This window comes from Zonotrichia leucophrys, chromosome 1A (genome assembly GCF_028769735.1).
Source record: "Zonotrichia leucophrys gambelii isolate GWCS_2022_RI chromosome 1A, RI_Zleu_2.0, whole genome shotgun sequence".
Classification (NCBI taxonomy): domain Eukaryota; kingdom Metazoa; phylum Chordata; class Aves; order Passeriformes; family Passerellidae; genus Zonotrichia; species Zonotrichia leucophrys.
Window position 1 is genome coordinate 7,230,841 of NC_088170.1, and position 24,905 is coordinate 7,255,745.

The following is a 24,905-nucleotide window of genomic DNA, read 5'->3' on the forward strand; positions in this document are numbered from 1 at the left end:
CTGTCCAAAGGAAAGTTGGGGGATCCATTTGCATTTCCGAGAGAGGAGAAGGAGGAAGATAAGGTTTGAAAGAGGCACCAGGAAGTCAATCTGTCTGAGCGTGACCTGAATGTTACCCCGGTTTTTTGTGTTTCTCTACGCCGTTCTCTAAAGAAAAGCCAATTATATTTCAGAAGAATAGGGGCCTCTCATGTTGTTATTCATCATGTGGCACATGAAACACCAACACTAACTCTGAAACTGTGAGTTAACCTTGTCCTTTCATCACGTATGGTCATCTCATCACCAGGCTGGTGACTGCTCAAAGCTGCCTGAAAGTGGTTGAGCCCCAGACAACTAAACTTTTATACATCAGTACAAAAGCAGCAAAGAAGATGAGAAGGAAAACTGATTGTCCCCAGGGATGCAGCATAGTGGTTTGGGTAGTCCTGCTTAGAAAGTCACTTGTGGCTTTTATAATGAGGAACTTAAGGTTTGAATTTTCAGACTTATTAGCTGTACATTTGTTTGTTTTTTATTAACTTAATATACTACGTGCCACATTTTCCTTGGGGTATTGAGGCAAGTGATGGATTCATCCAGTTTAGCTCTAAATGCATGGGCTCTCCTTTTCATAAAACTTGGAAAAGATTTGGGTCTCATATTTCCTGAAGGATTTTATTTTATGCCTGTATATTTTGGTACAGCAGGTAATGTTTTCTGTCCTATTTCATTTCTGACAATACCTGCTTCTGGCTAATGTAGAGAGGGAATGTAGATTTTGTTTGTTCTCTTTCTTGACCCGTGAGAATTAGAGTTGTCTTCTTATATGAGCAGGCAGAGTTAAACCACTTTAGTCTACAAAAGAATCACTGCAAGTTTCCAATCCCCTCGCTCGCTGCTTCAATGGAAAGAAAAACAGGTTTTAAAAAGTCTGAGAAAGATATGGCTATTAAGCTAATCCAGTATACTTCATCTAGCTGCTAAAAATCTTGACTCTTAACAGTGATTAAATATAATTGCATCAGTAAAGGTGGTGTAAAAAACCCCCTGGCTTTCATTAGAAGCTATCTTTAGGAAACCATGGTTCCTTAACTTAAAAAGTTACATGTAACATCACTGTTTTATTTTGGGAGTACTTTGAAAGTTTCTTAAACACAGAGTTATGTAGAAAAAATAAATAAACCACAGCAGAACAAATACACAATTCTGAAGTATTCTTCTGTATTTCAATATATATCTGCAGTGCATGCTATTTATTAAAAAAGAAAATTGGGCATAAAACTGAAAAATTAGTGGATAAATATTGAAACATCTTAAAGATCCGATCAAATGGTAAGGATATTCCAAAGGAAAAAAAAAATTAACAAACCACCACGTATGTGTGGGATAAAATTGTCATAGGATGGAATGGAAGGACTCCTAGTAATTTTAATTAAATTAATTTTTTTTACTACTCTTCAGTTTGGAAGGGAATCTGTTCACTATTTTAAGAGCTGAAAAACAATGTTGCTAAACTTTTTCTCTTATTTTCATAAATTTAGAATCTGAGCTGTGTCAGAGCCTTAACACTGCGCAATCTTTATAGAGAATTTTAAATTTCTCCAAGTTATGTGATCTGAAAAAGCTCTTCCTAGACAGTCAGATGTTAAAAAATTCAGCAGTTTTGGTATAATGCAGAACACCACATGCTGCTCTGTATCCTTGGGCTAAACTGGATATTTGCACTTTTGTGTTTGTTTTGTAGATTATGAATAATTGTGTAAACTGAAAGAGGACTCTAAAAGCTCCTATGCTGAAAAACTGAAAAATATAAAATAATCTGGTTCTTACATAGCTTTGTCATTGCCAGTGTTAAATGTTACTGCAGGTATTTATTGCAAGAACCTAAGTTACTGCAAAGACAGAAGTACAACAGTGAGCCTTGTTTGCTTAGAGAAACCATATACTCCCAATGTGTTTGAGGGGAATAATCATCCATTTTTGTGGGTATTCAGGTGAAGTGATAATTCTGAAGCAGAATATGCTATTGATAATGTTTCCACTGGGATACTCACTAAAAATGTATTTAGCTGTTTCCATAAACAGAGTACGAGCAAAGTTTAAGTCCAGATCATGACTGAGATGCTGAACTAAATGCTGATGTATCTTCTCCACACATTTTATTTTTAAGTTATTCGAGATTATATTAAAACCCTAAAAAATATGTCAGTATTTTAATATTAGGACATTTAATGAAATATTCCAAACATAGGCATGTATAGGTAGATATGCACTATACAACAAAAGATCGTGTAGATGATGAAAAATGAGCCCCTTGTGAATTCATTATTTCTATTCTGTTTAACTATTTGCCTCTTATTTTGAGAATCCCAGTGTGGAAAAATATTTCTATAATTTGTGTTTGGCATTTTTGCCCTTGTGCAGTTTTGATTCACAAGTTAAAATCCCGTTTCCATGGAAATTAGCTGAATTTTTGATAAGCTTTGAATTTCTCCCACAAATTAAGGCAACTGGGGAACATCATTTGAGCTGATTGTGTCCTTAATGTCAGCTGTAATATTTTCCCTTTTATTCCATGTGAATGGGGGCTGTATTTTGATGATGATTTAAGTCAGGATTCCCAAATGTTACTGCAACAAGTTCTCTTTTATCAAGGGAAACGAGGGTATTTGATAACATGGAGTGAGTTTTTGTGTGACAGCCATCCACAACTTCCTCAGCAGATCTGCCCACCATCAACACCAGCAATCCACGTTGCTTTTCTCTGGTTGCTTTCAGAACAGCTGAAATAAAAATGAACATTATTTTTTTAGGAAGTAAAAATAAAGCCTATAATATAAGCTTGATACATAGCTTGAGAGGAGAGGTTAGGCTAAATTTATTTGATGAGAATAATCAGGAGAAGTGAAACTCCAAGCACCAGGTTGTTTTCCTAGCTCTAACTCATAACTAGAGGTGGATGGGGTGGGAATTGGCTGCTATGGGCAGGGTGGGACAAGAATGCCTTCATTTGCCACTCTGCAAATATCTGTCCCAGGCCCTCAGATGGGAGGGTGGCAGTGAAAGCAGAGCCTTCCCTGCCCTGGAAATGCCAGGTGATGGACTTGAGCAATAGTCACATTCTGAGTGTATTTCTGGCTTTCCTAAGCTTTGATCCTGCCATTGAATCCGCGGGGGTGCAAAAATCCACCCACACAGATCCGATGTCAAAATCCTGGCCTTCATTATTTGTGGTTTGGTTTGGACAAATTATTGCTCTCTGTGCAATAACCACAGTTATTACCAGAAATGCTGGACAATCGAAAACATACAGATATACATTGTGTAGGTATGAACATTTATTTTTTTATAAAGGTCATAACTTTATTAATGTATTTTGACTCTTAACTGAAATTCTCATATCTGAGTTTTGCCCTGTGCTGCTTTTCATCTGACCAGACTGACCTGGATTTATGGCAATTAATTCTCAGAAAAAAAGGGTTCATGATTTTTATAATCTGAAAGCCAGCCTAGAACAAAAAGAACATCCAGCTTTATACACTTGTACTAAGATCCTACTGATTTGTTAAACTGCAAATGGATTGTACTAGTTTTCTGCACTGAAGAGGCACCCCCTTTTCCTTTTTCTATTCATTATTCCAGCCACCTCAAGTTAGATAATTTTCATCTGCATGTAAACAGAATAGGAATCTCATAGGAAGAAAACCCCTTTAAACAGGAGCAGTAAATTTCACAAAAGAAAATTAAAATGAGAATTTTCCAGCAAACTGAGATATGCCAGAGCCACTGCAGAGCTTGACAATGCCAACCAGCACCATTCTTTAATTAAGTAAGGAAAACTTTGTGAGTTTTATGTGTTTCCCAAAGTCTTTTGGTCCTTCTTTTCATCTTTCTTTTTCCTGAATTTTTAATCTTAATTAATGCTGATGTAATTGCTGACATAATGCTTACAAATAGATTCCCATTCTTTGTAGTGCTTTAAATTTGGATTTTTGTCTTTTGTTTTTCCTTTACTAGAACTGTGTATAAAAATAGGCTCTCTTCAAAAGTTCATGAGTAGGACATGGCAGGCCTTGTCATTTCACTTCTTGCATGTTTTCAGTTGGAAGTCAGCTGAAAATCAACAGAAGCTCCCAGGCAATTCCTGCGCCTGCTTAAAATTGTTCAAAACTGACTTTTGTTTGAAGTTAAAAATCTGTACCCCATTTTTCAATGAGGTACCAGCCAGGTGCTCTAAAACATGTTCCTAATTATTTGCTTTTGATCTGATGAGAGAGTGGCACTAGTTTTGATTTTCAAGTTCATCTATGCTTTTAGATCCACTATATCAGTGGAGTGTATTATGGATATGCAGTTGCAGTTCCAGTCTCAGAGTGTCTGAAGCAGTTCCTAGAGTCAGGAAATATTTGTTTTACACGTGTTATTATTGAGGAAAACCCAATGGCAATAAAAGTATTCCAGAATGCAAAAAAAACTTTCTAGTAAAAATCACACTTGTTTGAGTGGCCTATCTGAAAATGCTGGAACCTCACAGAGCACAGCATATCTGTCTCACCAGAAAAAAGTGAAAAGCAGCATACTTGCTTTCCACTAAAGAGTGTTTGCAGTTTTCAAAAATCAAATACAGCATTAGCATTTTTCCAGGTTATTAAATAACTCAAAAGACCTTTTCCAGTTGGGTACAGTTTGTATTTCCAAGTCAAGATTGTGTCTGGTGCTTCTTCAAAAAAGTATTCTCAAGCTTTCAGAATTGCACCTTTCAGAGCTTTGCTTCTCTGCAGTTGGTGTTGGAATTAATTGTTTTCTAAGCCTGAACTAAACCTCTTGAGGGGTTCCTCTGTCTCCTCCTGATTGAAAGGAATTGCAAGCTAAGGCTGAGGGTCCACATAAGGCCTTTAGTGATGAGAAGCCAGTTTCACAACATGGAGGAATTTTACATTTAATATATTTGTACAGTTTTGTTTGATTTGGTTTTGTTTCCCCTGCAGAATTAGCGGATTCTAGCATGGCTTGTATGGATACTAGGATTTTTTTAAAGATTGTGAGCCAAGGTTTAAAAATCACTGGTCATTGTAAAAATTACAGTGTTGAGGAGCTAATCTAGCAAACTGGCTGATAGCCCTTTCAAAGGTTTCAAAGCATTCAGCTTTGTGCAGGAGACCCACCTATTAAAGTGTCTCAGGCTGGGATACAAAAGCCCAAACTTACCTCCTTTCAGTCTTTGACCTACTTCAGTTTTTATAAGAAATTGCTGTAAATATCTACTTGCCAGTTAATACAAAGCAATATCTGGTAGTTTCCCACAGTAAAAATTGTCTGCACATATACATCCATATAGGAAGAATGGATGTGATACAAACAAGAATTGTGTTTCATCTTTCAAGCTATAATTAGATTGTGGCTTTTCAAAATCTGCAGATTTCCTCTGTAAATTAATCTTCCAGTGTCTTTTGTTGCTGTCTTTCAAGTTCTATCGGCTTCCAGCTAGAAAGCTAATGATAAAGCATCAGAATTGCACCCTTTTAAAGAAGAAAAGCAGGGTAGGCATCTGTAATAGCAGTGTAATGACACCAAATCTGCATGTACAGTTTAGCATTATTTGCCCACATGCTCGTTCATTGGCACACAGACGTTTTCCTCAGCGCTTTATCTGCGTGTGATGTTTTGCAGCACCAGTCTGGCATCATTAGACATCCAGCCGCCAGCATTTCAGAGATTTTTCCACAGAGCCATAAAATTGCACCTTCCTCATTGAATCTCAAATCCAGCCCACCTGTAATAACAGAGCAGTGGAACAGTATGGATCTCTCCTGGATGTCTGCAGTGCAGTGAGCTGGGCTGCCTTGCCTTCACACTGAAGGAAAGGTCGTGTCCTAATGTTATGCCTTCCTGTTTAAAATGAATGGCTTGTAAATGTTTATCTCAGCTAGAAGTGAGAACGTGGGCTACATCTGTGCTCTGCAATTCCCCTTGGAGAAACCCTGTGCAGTGAAACAGCTGCATATCCCTTCACATCCTTCCCTTGTGTTAAACATGCACATCTCTGGCTCCAGCTCTTTGCCAGGTTTCCCCCCCGCTCATGTTTGGATTCCAGGTTGAAGTTTGAAGTAATGTTGTCTGGATTTATAGTGGGTTACATTGTTTTCTCCAGGAAAGAGCGAGCAAAGGGATCGGCCCAGTGCAGACAGACTCACAGTCCGTGCAGTGTCATGCAGGGTAGAGTTTCTTTGGTTCTGCCAATAGGTATTGCAGTGTAAAATGTCTGGAGGCCAGTTGGGGCTGCTTCTCTAGAGACACGACCAAAGTATACAGTATACTGGCTCTCATTTTGCTGTTTTTGGACAGTAAGGGCTGCTTTCCATTTCCTACAATGTTCCAATATAACCAAGGCACATGTGCTCAGTAATGGAGGCTTCTGAGACCTGGGGCTTCTGCAAAAAGGAAAAGAGCAAAGTAGTATTTATACAGTATAATATTTGGATTCACTAATGGGCTGTGAGGTAGGTGTTATCACGAACTACTGTGTGGCAAGAAAGGTTCCTAAAACACAGATCAGCTTACTCCATCTCCAAATGGTTGCAGATACCCCAGTGTTTAGTTTCTAATTAGACTTGTGTTGTGCTCATTCTCATGAGCAGTGCCAGTGATTGACGTGCTGCATTTCAGTGGCAAGGAGCAGAGCAGCTGAGTGCAGCTCAGTGATGAAGGCAGCATCCAGCTGCTGAGGAAGGCACACTGCTCCCAGAGGCTGATTTCAGGATGAGCACACGCTGATTGGTGTGGCCTTGCTCCGAGGGGAAGGAGGAAATAAAGGCACATAGTCTTCAATTACACTAATGATATTCTGGTCCTAAAAGGATTAGGAAATAAACATCTAACTGAAAATAAAAGTCCAATGTGTAATAGTTCACAAATAATCTATTTGCTTTTGATAGTATTTTTCGCTGTTTCTTAGGAGAGGATGGACATTATTCTTTTTCCATGCCTCAGTTCCCTGTATTTAAAACACAAATGGCTCATCCTAAGTGCTGATTTCTGTACATGTAAGTAATAAGTGTAAGCTTCCAGGCAGAGCCTTGTGAAGTGTTTCTGGATGGAACATGCCAGAGCAGCACAGGCATTTTATGTAACTAAAATTATTTCAGAATTGATTTTGCCAGCACTTTCCTTTATGGCCAGCTCAAGTCAATATGTTTGGTAGTGCAGTTCCACTGTGGATATGAAAATATGGATTTGATATAGACAGTCTCATTGAGTTAGATTGGGTTACTGTGAGGAACATCTCCTGGCTTAAACCCTCTAGTCAGGTCCAAATCCCTTCAGTCAGATTCTTGATGTAAAGTTTGGCTTTTTCAAATCATCATCATCATTGCATTCAGCACTAACAAAGGCTGTGCCTGTGATTCTTGGATGTTATTCATGTAGCATTTGATTTTTTCACAGCCTTTAATGCCCCTGTGAGGCCCAGCAGGGCTGTTCCCTTGCTTTAGGGTCATTTGGGCCCCCATACAAGTGTTAAAGGAGAGGGGCTGGCTAAGGAGTGGCATTTTCTCAGGATGATCAAGCTGTGGCTTGCTGCAAATCCCATCTGCCCTCTCCACATGCAGCATTAGAGGCCCTTCCTGGAACAAGCTCCTCGGGGATTTACCTGCGTAGGATTTGCCAGTACGGGGTCACTGGACAGGCAGATGGGACACATGATGACAGACTTGGACCAGTTGCATTTGGCAGAGAAAACACCTATGGAGTAGGATAGTGACTTTATGGGTCAGATTTTTTTTTTAAGTGATATTCTTTGTGGATCTCATCCCCCAGTCAAACAGCAGATATTGTGGTACAAATAGCATTGGTATACCATGCAGAGCTTAGATTTTCAGAATTGCCATGTGGGCTCTGCAGGATGCAAAGAGTGTGTGTTTGTGCAAACCCTGGAACAGATAAAGGTATTTGTTCCTGTCTGTGTGCTTCAGCCTGCCAGGGATACTTTTTTGCAGGCTATGTAAAAAAAGGTCAGATTTTGCTTTGTCAGTTGATGATGGAGTGAATTAAATTAGACTTGAAAGCCACAACAATATCCCAGGTAATAAAACTTAATCTTGAAGTAAGAATGACACATTTTTTTCTGCTTGAGAAAGGAAGGTTCAGGGCAATCCAGACTTCTCATACTGTTTTATCTCTCTCAGAAAATGCAAAAAGAAGGCTCTGGACTTTGTGAGAGCTTTAGGAAACTTGGGAGGAAAATTCATGTGGTGTAAACGTTCACTTGACCCAATTACGGGCAACATGTTTTAAATATATGAACTTGTAAAGTGCTCATGCTTTTTCATGAGTAAAAATGAGTAAAAAAATTTTTACTGAGTAAAAATGTTCTGCTGCTTGCTGTGAAGATGAAACTTGGACTTCACTGGCAGTGAAACCAGGCTTGCTGCAGATCTGTGTGGCAGATTAGGTTGTTTACTCATATTTCAGTTATGTTTCTTCCAGTTTTTCTTCCTCCATTGCTCTGTTAAAGTACTGCAGCTGCCTGGAGGGCCATAGCCATTGAAAGGGCTTGAAGCACTAAAAGGAGAAATGTTGGGTCCTTTTTCTTAGTCAAACAGTTTTTATGTACCAAGTACTGTATTTTATGCTGCTCAAGGACATGGATATCATTTGCTGTACTTTAAAACAACACAAAAGCCATTTTGGCTCTCCTTGAAGCCAGTGAGAACATTCCACTTGCTTTCAGTGGGAATTTGTAAGCAACCCATGATTCAGTGTCTGTCAGAGCAGGAGAAAGCTGTTAGTCCATAGTACCATGTAAATGTAAAATGAAAGAACTGGATGCCACATCATTTGCACATTTCAGAGAGAAACTGCTTTGGGTTTGGAGGAAGAGTCCCATAAACTTGTTACTCAGGCACACTCACATCCAGAGAAATGCAGAGGAAGAGTCCAGAGCAAGAAGTGTGCAACTGCCCTTCAGCCTGGGGGTGTTTTGTCTGAGTGTGTGTTAGAGCATGGGGAAGGAGTGAGCCCCTTCTTGTCCTGGGGGTTCCCTTCAGTCTGCAGGGTGAAGTGCCAGCTGCTGTTTGAGTGTGTAATAATCACCAGTAAATCATAAATCTAGAATAGTTGCTTGTGCAAAGCAGAGCTTGAAATGGAAGAACTCTAAGGAAGACATCTCTTTCTGTAAAGAGAGTTTTCCCCTGGGTTTTCCCTGCCACAAGCCAGCAGAAGTTTGGCTGCCCCAGATCTGTTCCCTGTGCCTGAGCAGCCCTGCAGAGGGGAAGGCAGCACTGGGCTGTGTGTGATGGGGAGTGTGTGGGTAAATGCCCCTTCCAGACACCTGCCTCAGCAGCATGGCAGCAAAAAGAAATGGCTTGTGTTCCCTCCACATGAGATCAGCCTTAAAATTCTCCAGAACAATGAGGTGTCTCTGCAGCTGTGCAGAGCCTGGGGCCTTGTCTGGCATTCTTGCATTTCTCAGCTTATTCTTGTTGCACCTTGATAGAAGTAAGACTTAATTATTAGATCTTCAACTTTGGACTCCCTGCAGTTACTCAGTGCACAGTTTACTTTATCTATAATTTTCCACTCTAGCCTTACAGTTTTCTATAGGGAGATTATATATTTGCAGCTACTGGTAGAATTTGCCTACCAGGAAAAGACATGGTTTTGAGCTCCATGGGATGTTAGTGATGTGTAAATCATTTAATCTCATCCAAATTGTGGCCACTCCATTCTTTTTCACAATATACCTTGCCTTAATGTTTGAAAACAATGGATGATTTTGGGTGATCAGGTTCAGCAGTCTTCAGAGGGACCCATAATCTTTAGAAATTGCTGTTAGGGAAGATTATATCTTCTAAAATCACATTGCCCCAAGTTTCAAAAATCTCAGGCTTGCATCAATATTCATAAGAGACCCAAGCTCAGTGATATTTAATGAAAGAATGCCTTTATGGAAAGTACTTTACATGCACAGTAAATGCATTTTTGAACATGTTTGAAATGGATGTCTAGAGCTTTATGTTCAGAGAAGGGCATAAACTTAGCAAACAGAAGTGTTTGAAACTGGGAACAAGCATGTGGGTCTTTTGCTACTGGATCTGGATTTTAATCAGAGCTTTGTGCTGCTGTGTGACCTTGATGAGGTGACACATCAATCTGCCATGCAGTCATCAGGACAGAATGGTAAGGAGAGGCAGAGACCACGAGAGCCAGGGCTTGGAGGAGCCTTGGACTTGTGCCTGATATGGCCCATGGCAGTATCTGGTTGGTGGGGCTGCCTGGAGTTCTGAAAGATGAGCAGAATCAAGGCAAATACCAAAGAAGGAGAAATGAAGTATACTCTGAGCATTGTGTAACATTTCTGTTCTCACCCAGCTCTATGTGAAGTTGCAATATATGTGTACTTAGGTTGATTTATCTTCATGTTAAGGTCACTTAACCACTCTTCCACAGAGGTAGAACACACATTTTCTTACTGGCCTCAAGAGAAAACAATTCTCTGGTGTTCATTCGGATGAATTTAGAACAATTCCACAGGGCATTTTCCCAATTTCTCTGCTTGTATGAAATGTTGCAGCATCACTTTACTCAATGCAAGCTTATGCCAGTTTTTGTGGCAGGTGATATGGTCTTGATGACAAATCATTTGTCACCAGTTCCTGAGTAACCAAGAGATGGAAAGTTTTGTTAGGTTTGGATTGTAGCTTTAATGTGCACACTCCAGGGGAGTTGGCCTAAGCCAGTGAGGTGTCTGTGTATGCAGATGTTGTACCCCAGCTAAAACAGGTTTCTGGCTCAACTAAAGAAGGGGAGCAGGAGAAGGGTTGGCAAAGTAGCCACGAAATCCAGCAAAGCTTCAAGCACTGCCAGTAGTCTTGAGGGTGGTTCAGTTCAGGAGGTTCAGAACAACTGCTAAAGGAGCAGTGAAAATATTTTCCATCCTTTCCTGTGAAATGACATGGTTGGTTTGCTGTTGCTTGTTTACCTGTTCTGCATGTATGTTGCATTTATCAGTCAGACTGTAGGGGGTAACAGTACTTTAATAATAATGTTTTGATTTTTGCTGTGTTTATTCTGTGTTTTCTGACTAAATTCATACTCAGATGGCTTTTTCTTCTGCTCTTCCAGCATATGTGTCTCAGGCTGCCCCTAAAAATAAAATGAAGTAATCTGGCAAAATGAACTCAGAGCACACAAAGAGGAACCACTGGAGACTGATCTGCAAGATATTCAGGTATTTGCACTTTCATATCCTACACCAGTAATTGGTGCACACACATGGTATGCTCTGCAGTTCTTGTGCTTAACTCACACAAAGTGGGTGAGAAAATTATATAAATAAACAAAAAGTCATGTGAAAGATGAAAGTTGTTTAGTCAGAATGCCCCCATTCAGCTTAAAGATGGAGCCAGGTTTGTAAAGGTAGAGTTGCAGCTCCACGTTCAGCACACATTGATGCTGCTGTCCATCACATCTGTTAGCCAGGTCAGATTTTACCTTCTGTCACTGCCCAGTGCAATGATGGCCATCTGAGAAGTGAGATGGGAGAAAGAGGATCCTTCCCTGCCTTCCACTGGGGCAGAGTGAGCAGCCCCTCCTGTGCTGATGGGCTAAGGCACTGTGACACTTCCAGTGACCTCAGGAATTAGGTCCTGGGCTAGGCCTACACTGAGGGAGAAATTAATTTTGGAATCCCAGAGATGCCAGAGGTCCTGTGTCACTTGCCAGGCCTCAAGGATTTTTTTGACCTTCAGGTTGCGTATATGTCCTGTGTACAGCTGAAAGAAAATAAGGCTTTTACAGTTCTCAGTGCAGAAATGAGACTTTCTAGTTGGAAAGCAAGAACAATCCAGAGAAATGTTGTCATTTTCTAGATAATAGGAAAATAGATTTTTGTTTTATGAATACATACAGGAGAAAGTAGCACAGCTCTGTTGAGTCCACGTTCCATGTCTCTGAAGGAGGGAGAATTCTTGTGTGATTCCTTCTCCATGCTCTGTGTGAGCAGGTGATGGCATGGATGCCAAAGTGACAGCTTAATGTCAGCCACATGTGTTTGTATGGTGGTGTAAGTGCAGAGCTTGGCTGTACACAGCTTTGTAGCTGATTAATTGGGGAAGCAAATGAGCTGCTAATGGGAGTAAAGGTAATGGGAGTAAAGGTAAGAGTTAATGGGAGTAAAGGTAAGAGTTGTGCTTGCCAAGTGCACCAATACCAAGGTGCATTCAGAGAAAACATTTCATTTGTACAGTCTTTGCAGTCTTATGTTATCTCATTGCAATGATTAAGCTGTTATAATTAACTGTTGTTCATAATGAAGCATTTTAAACAAACCCACAAAAGCAGAGGTATCTCCTAAGGGTATATATTTAAAGGTTATATCACTGATAGGTGAAAAATCACTCTTGTTGAATGTTATATCATATGTGACTGTCTGAAAAGCAGATGCAAGTAAACATCAAAGTTACTGTGGGTATTATTTTAATTCCTGAATTACACACTCTATCAGCTTCCAGATATTTATTCACATTGGTATTTTTTATGTGTCCATTCCCATGGTCTTGGCAGTGTGTTCATAGACACTGCTGTACTCTTTCAGATTCTGCTACCAAACTGCTTCTGGGACTTCATGCAGTTTGCTTCATTTGAAGAACTTTGATAAGTTATATGAAAAATTGATAGCAAATCCCAGAGTACCAGGTTTTGCTGCACATAATGCAGATGTAACACATGGGATCACTGAATGATGGTATAGTATTTCAGTATTTAGTATTATTAGTACTTTTCCTTTCAGTATTTTGTCTTTTTTTTTACCTTTTTTATGGTTATTTTGGTTTGGGGTTTTTTTAAACTATTTTACTTTTGGTCTTTTTACTTTTTTTTTACCTTTTCAGCATTGGACCTCCAATGCAGTAGTTGCTTGCCATGGTGTCCCAAAAAAGCAAAGTCAATGGTGAAAATTCTTGGTTTTCTACCAAGTGTTTTAGAACCTTGAGCCAGCTCATTAGCCTTCAGAAACATCCTCAGTCTCACTTTAGAACCACAGTTTTCTTGTAAGAACAGGAAACTCTTGTCAGAATCTCCTAATGTAGATTTAGGAAAAGTTTCTGTTCGGCTTTGAGGAGTGATACTGTTTTCTTGTGAGAAGATTAATTGTATCTAAATAATTTAAATTTTCAACCCTTTTAAAAATAAGTACACTTGAGATTAAAAAATGTTTTACTGCTCAGTTAAGCAGTTCATTCCCAATAGTTATCACTGAAAGGCAGGAGAAACAAGCCTTACACCAATTTTACTGACAATAGATGGGAAGAATAGTACCTGAGAACATTCTATAAGCTGAAATTATGGACTCATTCTGTACCCAAAGGTGGTGGTCAAATCAAACATCCAGTATTTTAGATGAGAATTACTAACCTTCCTTAATGTTCTGAAAACTCATCGTTACGGGGAAAATAGACTTTGAATTTCAGACTGTGATCATTCCTCTAAATGAGAAAACTCTAAAAGTCAAATTTTTTCTAAGAAATTACAGAATGTATATGATTTGGGTAACTATGACTAACAAACTATTTTAGAAAGGAATATTTTTTCCTTCTTTGGAAAGAAAATGTGCTTAATGTTTTTTGCAAACCCTTCATGTTTCTAACACTACCCTGATACACTATTTTCTAAACAAGTTACAGGTATAATAAAGCTGCTTACAAGTGTTGCTGTGTTTGAGAGATACAGCTTTTAATTTGGTTCTGCTTTCACAGAAGGAGTGGTTCCATTTCACAAATTTTCTGTAATTTTGGGTCCTGAGAAGCTTGCAATCAGTATTTTGCTGCAATCAATATTTCTAGGTGATGTTGCTTTAAAAGAAACCTTTCCTAATTATAAAACTTTGCAAAACTCTCAGATTTTTAAAGTTCTCAAAATTGTGGTCTGTATGTTTGATTTCCTTGATAATGTTCAGAAAATGAATTAGTTTAGGGGTTTTTTCCCTTTTTATTTTTTTTTTCTTCTGAAGGCTGGGCATTCATTGAACCTAAGACACATTTATTGCACAGTAATGTGGGGAGGGAGGAGAGTTTCAGATATGAATTAAATCTGAGTTACAGTGACTCATAACTGACAACAAAACACCCAAGAAGAGACGTGAGACAGGATGAGATTAAATGAGACAAGCCATGAAAGAAGGGACAGATTTATGAGTTATTGGCCTACAGATGGGATGAGAAGATATGAGTGGAGAATGAGATCATCAGGCAGAAGTCTGCTAAGGGAAAAGGAGGGGGTTCACAGGACACATCCCAGTAACCTCCTGTGCACAGTGGGAGAATTGATTTAAGCCACAGGAAAATCACTGTTAGAAATGATACAAAGATGGGTTAGATCCCAAACCTCAGAGGGGCAGATTTTTCTCTCCTTGCACTTAGAAAAAGAAGGACACAACAGTTAGGATGACTCTGAGCCTGCAGGAGTACATGCAGAGCACACACTCCAAGGTAGTCTCACCTGGTTAAATCACATTGGCCTCCTTTAAGTGTTACCAGTCCTCTTTTCATCATTTAGGAAAAAAACAGCTGAATTCCTTAAAATAAAATTCCTTAAAAAAAGGAGACAGAATTTTCACCTTCAATCTAAACAATTCAACAGTTTTCTTAATTAAGATTAGCTTTTCATCCCTGAAACTGAAAGCATGTTTCTAAGTAACTATATCCTCCATGCTAGGCTGCAGCCAAGACTCTGTGTATGGGTTATAATTGGTGGAATTAATTGCCAAGTGTGTTTGGTTGAAATTTCAGTTGGCCAAATTATAATCCATTTCAAGATTCAGTATCTTAAAGTTCTCACCTAAAAAATGGAAATAAGACCTTGGCTGCTCACAAAGGCCTGTACAAATCTGTGGAGTTGCTGTGTTACCATAGCCATGACCCCTGCCCCTTTTCTAATTTTGTTCTTGTATCCTCTGCAGAGAGATGAGGAGAATCTGTTTGGAGAAATGCACTGAATTCTGCCCTTTAGCTGAATCTGTAGAATCAGTTGGCAGCCTCTTGAAAAAACTTTTCTGGTGAAATTTCTTCTTACATCTGATTCTGATAGGAGTGGGGAAGAGGCAAATGTGTGTTTGTCACAGATTCAATCATTTTTGCTCCGTGATTTAGCTAAGAATACTAAGTACTCATCTGTGCATGTGGACAGGTTGATTTAAAAGTTAATAAACTTGGTAATGGATCAGTAGAACTTGAGGTGATCAGTAGAGCAGTTCTGATTTGGCTGGAAGTATGAAATTTCATTTGGAATATAAAAGTGAACTGCATTTAAAATTCATAAAACTTCTGTTATTCTTTAACTATATCTAGAGCTTTTTAGTTTTGAGTGGAACTGAAAAAACTGATAACTTAAAATTTAAAAATTGTGAAACTTTTTTGCTCAGTTTGAGCCAGTGGGCTGATTTCAGGATTTGGTTAAGCCTCAGTGTGTAATACTGTGCATTATTTTAATTATTGCTGATCATTCACTCCACAGCAGTGTGCATGGAGTCGGAGTTCCCTTCAGGAAGGGCTGGAACATCTGAGCTTAGTGCTGGGACTCATCTGCAGCAGGAGGACTGTCCAGCTGCTCAGACGGGCACCTGTCCTCAGCCCTGTCTGATCCCAAATGCCTAAGGAAGTGTGTAAGGACAAGGAAATGGTAGATCACATTTCAGCTAAGTGAGCTCTTGGTGCTCCCCCACCCCAGAGAAACATGCAGTCAGGCATAGTTTATTTCTCATTAGCAACTGAAGTGATTTCTGTTCTGTAAACTTGCCTGACCTCCCTCTGAGCCTTGTGCCTCCCTTGCAAGGAGTCCTGCAGCATAACACACCTGTTGTGAAGAGCCACTTGGTTTTTGTTTGTTTTCAAACTACCTCGTGCTAGTTGGAGATGAATCTGACAGCAAAACTAGCGAAGGATTTTAAGATTGTATTTTTGAAATGTAATTTGTGTTTAGGCATTAGGTTAGTGTGGTGGCTATAGCACAGTTAAGTAGTCCAGGACCAGGTTGCCTTGTGAGTGAAATAAGTATTACCTAGAAGGTGTGTGCTTCAAAAGAAGTTAAGTCTTAGCTGCCATATCAGTTTTAAGCATGGGCATATTTGGTAATAGCAGGACAACTCCTGATGGGTTCCAGTTAATGAATCATTTGAGTATGCATTTAACTCCTCTGAGCATTTCAGCCTGAGTTGTGCTGGAGTAGAGTCTGGGTGTTACTCTGGAGGTATCTCTCTGTTTGTACAATTTAATCCTGCTAAAACACTTATGGTGGGGTTTTTTTGTTTGCTGGATTAACACCATGTGCTTTTGACTTTGCTGTCCTGTGTTGGATAGTGTTCATTTTGTGTAGAGCCCTGATTCTAATTGGGAGCTAATTGAGATCAACATATTCTGGGATGTTCCTGCTTGCCAGTGATAGGAGGGATGAATGGGACAGAGAAGTAATGGGAAGAGAGAGGTAAAGATGCTGAGGAACCCTGAAATCTAAAGATAGGAAGAACATGGATCCTGAGTCTGTTACATCCTGAGACACAAAATCTCCTTGGGGTGGGCTAATAAATACTTCAGTAACTTCAGCTGCCTGAGCCAGTGTGTCTACAGAATGGTTCCCCTTCATAGCACCCTCTGTGAAATAAGAACACAGGAAGAGCTTCAAATGGAAAACACTAGAAAGAGAAAATTATTAAAATTACAATTTGTTGACCAGGTTTTGTAGACTAATAAAATTATTCCTGCAAAACCAAATGACCAGCCAAACAAATTAACAAAGTCATAATAATGGAGAGACTGATTTTTATCTAAATTGCAGTAGGGTCTTGCTGTCTGTGGGAACTTTTCCTTACTAGATTTCATTTTGAGAAGATTTCTTAATGCAAATGGACTTTGCAAATCTTAGTCTGCTGAAGCTGAACTGTATTAAAAGTCAAATCTTCTCTTTTGGCAAAATAAAATAAATATAATGCATGACGTGACATGACAGGACATTATATAACATAACAGTGGTATTTCTAAATGAGTAGAGTTCCAGGTTAAAATTCAAGACAAGCTGTGTATAATAAAATATTTGATCTATTTATATCCTAAATTCCTTAGGAAAAGATTAAGCTTGCAAGAAGACAAAATACCTTATTTTTTATATGACATAATGGGGCACAGAAAGATTAGGGTCACGATGTCAAAAATTCAGAAGTCCTGTTTAGACTGCAGGAGAGAAGACTGGACTTTGAAAAATGCTTAGCTGTATTGGCCCTGAGCTATTCCAAATATCCCATCATAAGAATTGGAGCAAAAACAGGTTGATGCTGTGCTCACTTGAAAACCTGTCACCAGTGGTGTCACTAGCAGTGGAAAATAGAGAAGCTGTTTTGAAAATCTGTTTCACTGCAGGAGATAAATGTGGATGCTGGCATTTAACCCAGTGTCTAAGCAAAATATCTTTCTGGGTTTTTGTAAGTATTCTTGGTAGAGAGTAAAGGGGAAGGAAACAGAATGACTGAAAAGTCTTCATTAGGATGGAGAGGAATGAGGGCAGCAGGATAGCAGGTGTCAGAAGAAAATGCCATGGACAGTGCATTGATGGCAGTAGAAGATGCAACCCAACAAAAGCCATGTCAAAAGTAGCTTGAGGTGCTGGAAGCAGTAAAAAATTGGATTTTTTTTTTCCCCATAGGTGTTGCTGTTGAGCAGAAATTGGAAGGAAACTGTGAGGGTCAAGAGATTGAGAAAATGGTCCTGCCCATCATCATAGGAAACCATGAACCTCTCCACTCTGGGACAGGAGTGACCTGCAGTGACCAGCTCTGTGCCTTAGGAGCATTAGCTGTACTTCTCAAATAAGGTAAGAAATCAGTTGTCCTGGTTTGGGGAAAATTTGGGAGAAAACTTCCAGAAAGCAGATTCAAGTGGCCACTCCCCCAGCTGCTTCAGAAAAATATTTCCTTGAAGAAGAAAAGTGGAAAAAATTGTTTCTTTAACAGGCAAAGCACTCACCAGCACCAAAAAAAAAAAAAAAAAAAAAAAAAGAGAGAGAGAGAACAATATTAAACAATAAAAGCTCTTGCTGCTCCAAAGAGATGCCAAACTCAGGAAGCCCCTCCATGGCTGTAGCTCAGCTCACTCAGTCTCTGTCAGTCCCTCAGTGCTGGAAATGCCCCGGCCCAGGCCCGGCCCGGTGCCCACAGCTGGAGCTGCCGGTGCTCTGCTGGGTGTTCTGTGCAGAGCAGGGTTAAACAGGCCCAAGGAAAAGAGAAACCACAGCCCAGGGAACTTCTCTGCCTCAGCTAGCCAAAAACTAACTAAAAGCAAAGGAGAGCCCTGTCCTGCTGTCTGTCCATGTGCAGACAGCACAGTCCAGGAGCAGGATGGAGCAACTGCAGTTCCTGATAACAAACTCTGCATTTCTTCTCTCTCCTCTTCACTCTCAGAACCTGTCTTTAAGGTGCAAAACTTATTTCAGATCAATGGGGATACAAGCATCATAAAGTCACCCCAGGACATCAGTTAATATCTGAATTTAATTGGGAAAATACTGTATTTAATCTAACTGAATGAAGCCTAAGCAAAACACCTGAATATAACCTTCTAAAATCAGTGACTTTATGCATTTTCCAGAGGCAATATATGTCAAATGTACACCCATTTTTCGGACTGATACATTAGAAATGTCTTAATACAAAATACTGAACTAGTTCTGTCTGTTCGTTTTCTTTCTTGAAGCTGTTTGCTGCATTTCAGACAGGTTAACATGGAGTGTTTTTCTGACTCTTGGGACTGACATTCAGCTTGCCTATTACATCTTATGAAAGGCTCTGTCAGGTTTGAAAATCAGAAATTTTCAAATAAAAGCAGTGTCTGGAGAGAGAAGCACAATTTGCTTTCTTTTCCCAGCCTGTTAATAAGTGAGAAGTGGGAGGTAAAGCAGGATTCACTACAGGACTGGGGGCTACTTTAGTCCTTTCCTTAACTGGAAAGAGGAAAAAAAAAAGTTTATTTGCTAGAGAACAGCCTGTGTTTGTATGCACTCAAAATACTGACTGATTTGCTGATGTTACTGACAGACACTGCGTGCATTTAAGGTCCTTGGATGAGAATTTGCAGTAATTGTGTTTCCCTTTGTGGAGGTAATTAAGGCAGCCAGCAGCTGTCTGGCAAACATTAGCGCTCTCCTACCTGGTCCCAGGGGAGCAGAGGCAAGGCAGGAGTGATTTGACCAAGTGATTGGCAGGACTGGGGTGAGAATCAAACCTTAACCAGGCCCTGCAGCCGAGGGTGAACACATGGCATTGTCCTTACAACATCTACAGTTGCTACAAACATCATGGAATTGTTTAGGTTGGAAAAGCTCTTTAGGATTGCCAAGTCCAACCATCAAATGCAGAGGAGAAAGTGGTTTTGTGTGTAGAGATAAAAGATACAGCTGTGCTAAATGCTCTACAAATACATAGTAAGAGGAATCCTCATCACTACACTGCTCAGTCTATCTGAACAAGGAGGAGTCTCCTGTAAATTTATTTTTAATAGTAACTTAGGTAAGCTCTGCCCTAGCTGAGCAATATTTAGACATGTGTCTTTTCTTCTGAAATCAAAACTGTATATTAGTTAATGGGGACACCTTTTAATTAATTTCTCAAAATGTCCATATTGCATTATTTCACAGAATTATTTAGCTTAGAATCACAAGCTTCCCTAAGCCTCGTGGTTTGTGCAGTATCCTCCTTATCTATAAATAAACAATATCTGACCTTTGTGCTCTAGAAGCCTGGTAAAGACCCTGGCAGGACATCACAGAACCTCCTAATATAACTTTCAGCTATTTGTGGGAGTCTGCCTCCGTGTCACTGAGAAGCAGAGTTGGAGGTGACAGTTTAGATTTTGCCTCCTCCTTCCGGAAGCCATTTCAGTCATGCAGGCACTTGTGGATCTTACTGTGCATTTATAGCTTAAGGAGTCGTTTCCACTTGGAAATAGTCCTGGGCACAGTGAAGATGGACACAGAGTGCAGGCTAAGGTACAGCTCTGTTACTGCTTTAAGGTACTGAGATTAAATCTGTGTTTACCAGGTTTCTGTTTCAGTGAAAATTGCAATAATAAATGCGATTATGTTCAGTTCAGTAAAGATGCAATTCAGAATGTTAAAATATTTATGTTAGCTCTCAAATGCCACCCTAAGTAGGTGTTATATTAAAATTGCATATTAAAACAAAATACAGATTTCTCTTCCCTACTTAATGTCAGTTACTTTATTTCAATTACTGAAAATATTTTGCAGTTGTTTTTACTTTCCTGTTTTTCTCTGCTTACGTAAAACAACTTACAAGTTTAATGAATTTATGCTTAGATCCTTCAATATTTAAACTTCTATCTGCTTTGATAATTAAAATCAAGAGCAAAATAAAATTTAAAAGTGTAGAATGCAGGCATAGTGTTTCCACACAGCCAGAATGTTTTCAGATGTTCATAAATGTTGCACTGTTGTGGTGCTTCATATTAATACATGAAGCAAATATGTGTTCAACTACAGGAAGGCTTTCTTAGGTCTTTTTTTGGGGTGTCAGACCTCCAGTAAGCTGTTTAACATGAGGGCTTCTCCAGTGCCACTTGCTGAAACACTGTTTGTTGGAGTGCATGTGGCAAAGCAGCCACTTGATTCCAGGTGTCTGAAAAATGCAACAGTATTTCAGGTGAAAGCAGTGTATTCCACTAGCAAAGGTGCTGATCTTTTTGTAAAATGAAATTCTATGTATTTTAGACAGAAGTTGTGATTTTTAAGGTTACACCTGCATTAGTGGTGTGTATTAGTTTGTGTATTGTTTAGTTTACATATTCCACCTATATCCTTGCAGCCAGGTGCAGAGCTGTTTGTGTCTAGTAAGTGTCTGCTCTGAGGATATTTTTATCAGCAATTACACAAAGGAAACTGAAATTAAAGAGTTCCCCATAGACTTTGTGGGTCATCCACTGTTTTGTTGTTGAAATAATGAATGTTCACTGCAAAACTACAAATGGAAAATGAGCTGCCATTAAAAGGGAAATTCAGATGTGTTTCATGGTTCCTTTGCTTTTCTTACTTCCTTGTGGTTTACAAATGCTGTATTTTAGGGAGACTGAGAGAAAATCCTAAGGGCAACTGTCAGAACCAGGACAGAGATTTGGTTTTGTCACTGGTCTCCATGCAAATGGACTTCTCTTTCCATCCTTCCCTGCTGCTGGACATAAAAATGGATTTTGGAGTGCCAGAGCTTGTGGCCTCAGTTATGGGGGTATATGTTGTGAGAATTAGTAGTGCCAGTGGCACACAGGGTTGATAAATGCTACTATTATTGTACAATTAGGTACTAAATGTTACCTATATTACCCTCTCAGGACAACACACTGCACTTCAGGGAAGAAACACATAACATGACTTGGAGAAAATGAGAACTTGTTTAAACAGAATGTCTCCAGGATAGTCAAGGGAGAGATTAAACTGGAATTCAGATGAAGTCTTTTGTAGGTACATACACTAGTGAGGAATTACCAAAATGGGAGAGCCAAAGGGGGGTGCTTAGCTTATCCTTTTTTTCCCTCAGTAAAATCTGGGAAGTAAAATTTTAAATGTTATGTGAATATTGAGCCCTATTTTGGTTTGCTTTTAGTTTATTGAAAAATCATAAATTATAAAAAAAATTAAATTATTCCAAGACTTCTTTTTTTCATCCTGCTGTTGTTGGACAAGGACTCTTTCAGCAATGTCAAAATGGTTGACTTGCTATAGGAAAAAGTGCTGTGAAATAGTGATAAATAAAGAAAACCAGAAATTTTTGTGTGTTTGTTCCCCACTAACTTTTTAGTGTGCTGATACTCTCAGTGATTATTTGTAGTTGTGTGAAAACTCTGTCTGTCTGCATGAATATGAGAAGACATGCTTGGTTTAGTTCTGCATATGAAGAAAAGGAACTGCATAAAATATTTTTCATTCCTCCTGTTAATTCTTGATTGAAATCCATTGAGCATTGTTATTCTTTTGCTGGTAATGCACAGACAAAAGAGCAGACTGTCACCAAAGACAATTCTTTAATTCAAATTTCAGAGGATAAAAACAAAGAACGGGTTATTTATTTTATGGATATGTGTGTGCATAGTTAAATGTATATCTGTTATAATGGACCAAGGAAAGTGGAAAGGAATCCTTAGTGCTCAGATGGAATGGGAAGGAGAGAACCAGAGCAGAGCTGGCTTTGAGATTTGAGGCAGAGGGAGGCATTTCATGTGCAAAGGATCAGGCTCCTATTGGATTCCCAGTACTGGAGGCATAAAACTTTAATTTCCTTATAGAAGCAGAGCAGTTTGAAGTGATAGGTTTGACAGTGGAAGCTGAATATTGGTTTTCTTTTTAATTTATTATTTATAATTTAAGAAGTTGTTATAATTTATTATATTTTATTTTACCTTCTCTTTAAAACTACTAGTTATTATTTAAAATAATAGAGTAAGGTTTAGAATACGGATTTACACAAATCATTGTGGAAGAAAAATCTGTGAAGCAAAGAAAATAGATTTAGATCAGTCCAATTTGACATTATGTGTGTAAGAAGACTTGAGACTAATTTGTACTGATGACAATAAAAATAATTTTGGTGTGGGAAATGTTATGACCCACCTCTGAAAGCTTACCAAAATGGAGGCCCATCTCTTCTTGGAACCAGTACATTGTGAAGTTTTAGAGGCAGTAAAGCAGAATTCAGATTCCAATATGGGTGTGCTTTCCTTCTGAACTAAAAGATACTTTGCCAGTGACAATTTTCAGGTTGCATACTTGTGATGACAGAAAAGGCCATGATTATAATATGTCCTGCTTAATAAGAGTGGTCACAGTTTCTTGAAGGTAAAACTACCTTCTCAGCAACTTCCTAGCAGAGGAACATGGTGTGTTCTTACTTTGTTACCAGGATGCTTGCAGTAATTCCAGATATAGCAAACATTATTGCATCCAAAATGGGATTTTGCAGCTAAATTATGTAATCTCAAATGCTGTGAAAAGCTCTGGTACAACCTTTGAGCGGTCCTGAGCAATTTGGGATTGTTCCCAGATGACAAAGCATAGTGTTACAGGGAGATGATTTTCTCCCACCAGTTAAATCTCTTGCATTCAATGCAAAAGGATTTTTTTGCATGATGTAATTTGTTGGACAGCTAAGGTTACAGTCAGTGTTGAAAGCCCCAAGGTGTAATTACACAACTGTTGCAGAGCCCACCAGAATATTGTGTTCTCTCTCTCTGACACTGCCATGCAGTGGCTGAGATCCATTATCCCAATATCAGCTCATGTGGACTCTGTTTGGATTTCAGAAAAAATAGTGATCAGATTATTAATGTATAAAACCAAGGCCATGAAGCTAAATGAGATGGGTACTTTGGTTTGCTACATTGCATTCTGACAAGGTTCAGCTACAACAAGCTGAAGGATTTTGCTTTTAATAACATATTGCAGTGAGTATGAAGGTGCATGAGCCATGCTGTTCATAAATACAAGTGTGGCATTCTTTCATAAGTTTTTTAAATGGTCACAGTGAAAATCTTGAGAATCATAAATAGAAAATTTTCTAGATTTTTAGGCAGTGATCATATTTTGAACAGCATGCTTCTAAAAAGAAGCTCCAGACTTAGTCTTGGACATCAGCTAAACAGTAAGTGTTACCAGGCAGAAGATTTCATAGATGAGACCTTATTTTAAAATTGCCTTCACTTAGATCCATCATGTGTGGAATCCTTTGGTACTGGCTTCTGATGAGCAGGATGATGTCTTTAACAGCTCACTGGGATTTTCAAATACATCAGTGTGATGTATTTGCTAAACAAAGGTGGTGGCTGAAGTTTGACAAGTGCTTGTGTTCCTGGAGGCATGGAGAATAAAAGTAATTCTGAACAAAATTCTGTTCGTTATTTCAGTTTCCCTGATGACATGCAAATCAGAATCTGTCAACCATTGGCTGTTCCAGATATGATGTCAAAGCCAACAAGGGAGAATTGATGTAGTATTACTCAAAAGCAGAAGTATTTTGGTAAGTCACGTAACATGCATTAAGTAGTTGAGAAAGTGATCATTCATGATAACACATTTTTTTTCTGCTCTTTATACCTAAAATGTACTTTCAAGAAACGTTTCTAAAAAGCACAGTAGACTGTTCACATTTTGGAAAGTGTTTCTCCCTTCAGAGGCCTAGAAAACAAAACCTTCATACAAGGAAGGCTTAGAACATCCTGCCACAGCCTAACCTTGTGGAAAACTCCACAGAGCTGCAGCATGGCATACTGGTTTTGGTCAAGTATGGCACAGTGCTCTTCCTATTTGTGCAACTTCCACCTTCTTTCAGAGTTATTAATTCACCTGTTTCACTTAGAACATTTTTCATGGTAAGCCTGCATTACCTCAGCACATCAAGAGGAATATTCTCAATTCAGACAACATTGCAGAATATCATCTGCTTGAGGAGTTTTGCATTGCTTTCCAAAATACATATTGATTGCAGCAGAATTTAAATAAAACAAGTCCCAAAACAAAATATAGCTATTATTGTATATTCACTGTGTAAATATGATTTACAGGGCTTTAATCTCTTTCTTGAATGCTTGAAATCTTGCTTTTTAAGGTGGCAATGATATGGCTGTAATACTATAAGTTCCTAAATGTACTGGTGCTATCATTCTGCATGCATGGTTCTTTTATACCTAGAGGACTCTTTAGTCCTGCTAATACATCTAACAATACTGCTTGACTTTATTAAAGCCTACTGACATGTTTACTTGGGGTTGAGAAGTCACACATTTTCCCTTCCCACCAGTAGCAGTCAGCTCTGATGTGTATTTTTGGTTTCTTACATTAACATACATGTGTGTTACAGAGTATCTGTGCAGGTGATTTAAAAAAAA

General features: G+C 38.9%; 1 long non-coding RNA gene across 2 annotated transcripts in view; it reads left to right on the forward strand.

Annotated features, from left to right (window-relative positions):
- The window catches only part of LOC135456448 (uncharacterized), a 73,957-nt gene that overhangs the window by 29,710 nt on the left and 19,342 nt on the right, over nt 1-24,905 (forward strand). Inside the window, exons 4-6 of one of the 2 annotated variants that reach the window (XR_010442552.1) lie at nt 11,104-11,209; nt 17,668-17,835; nt 23,925-24,037. This is a non-coding gene — a long non-coding RNA (uncharacterized LOC135456448). Of the gene's footprint in view, nt 1-11,103; nt 11,210-17,667; nt 17,996-23,924; nt 24,038-24,905 lie in introns of those variants that run through there. The other variant, XR_010442553.1, reaches the window with a different exon arrangement.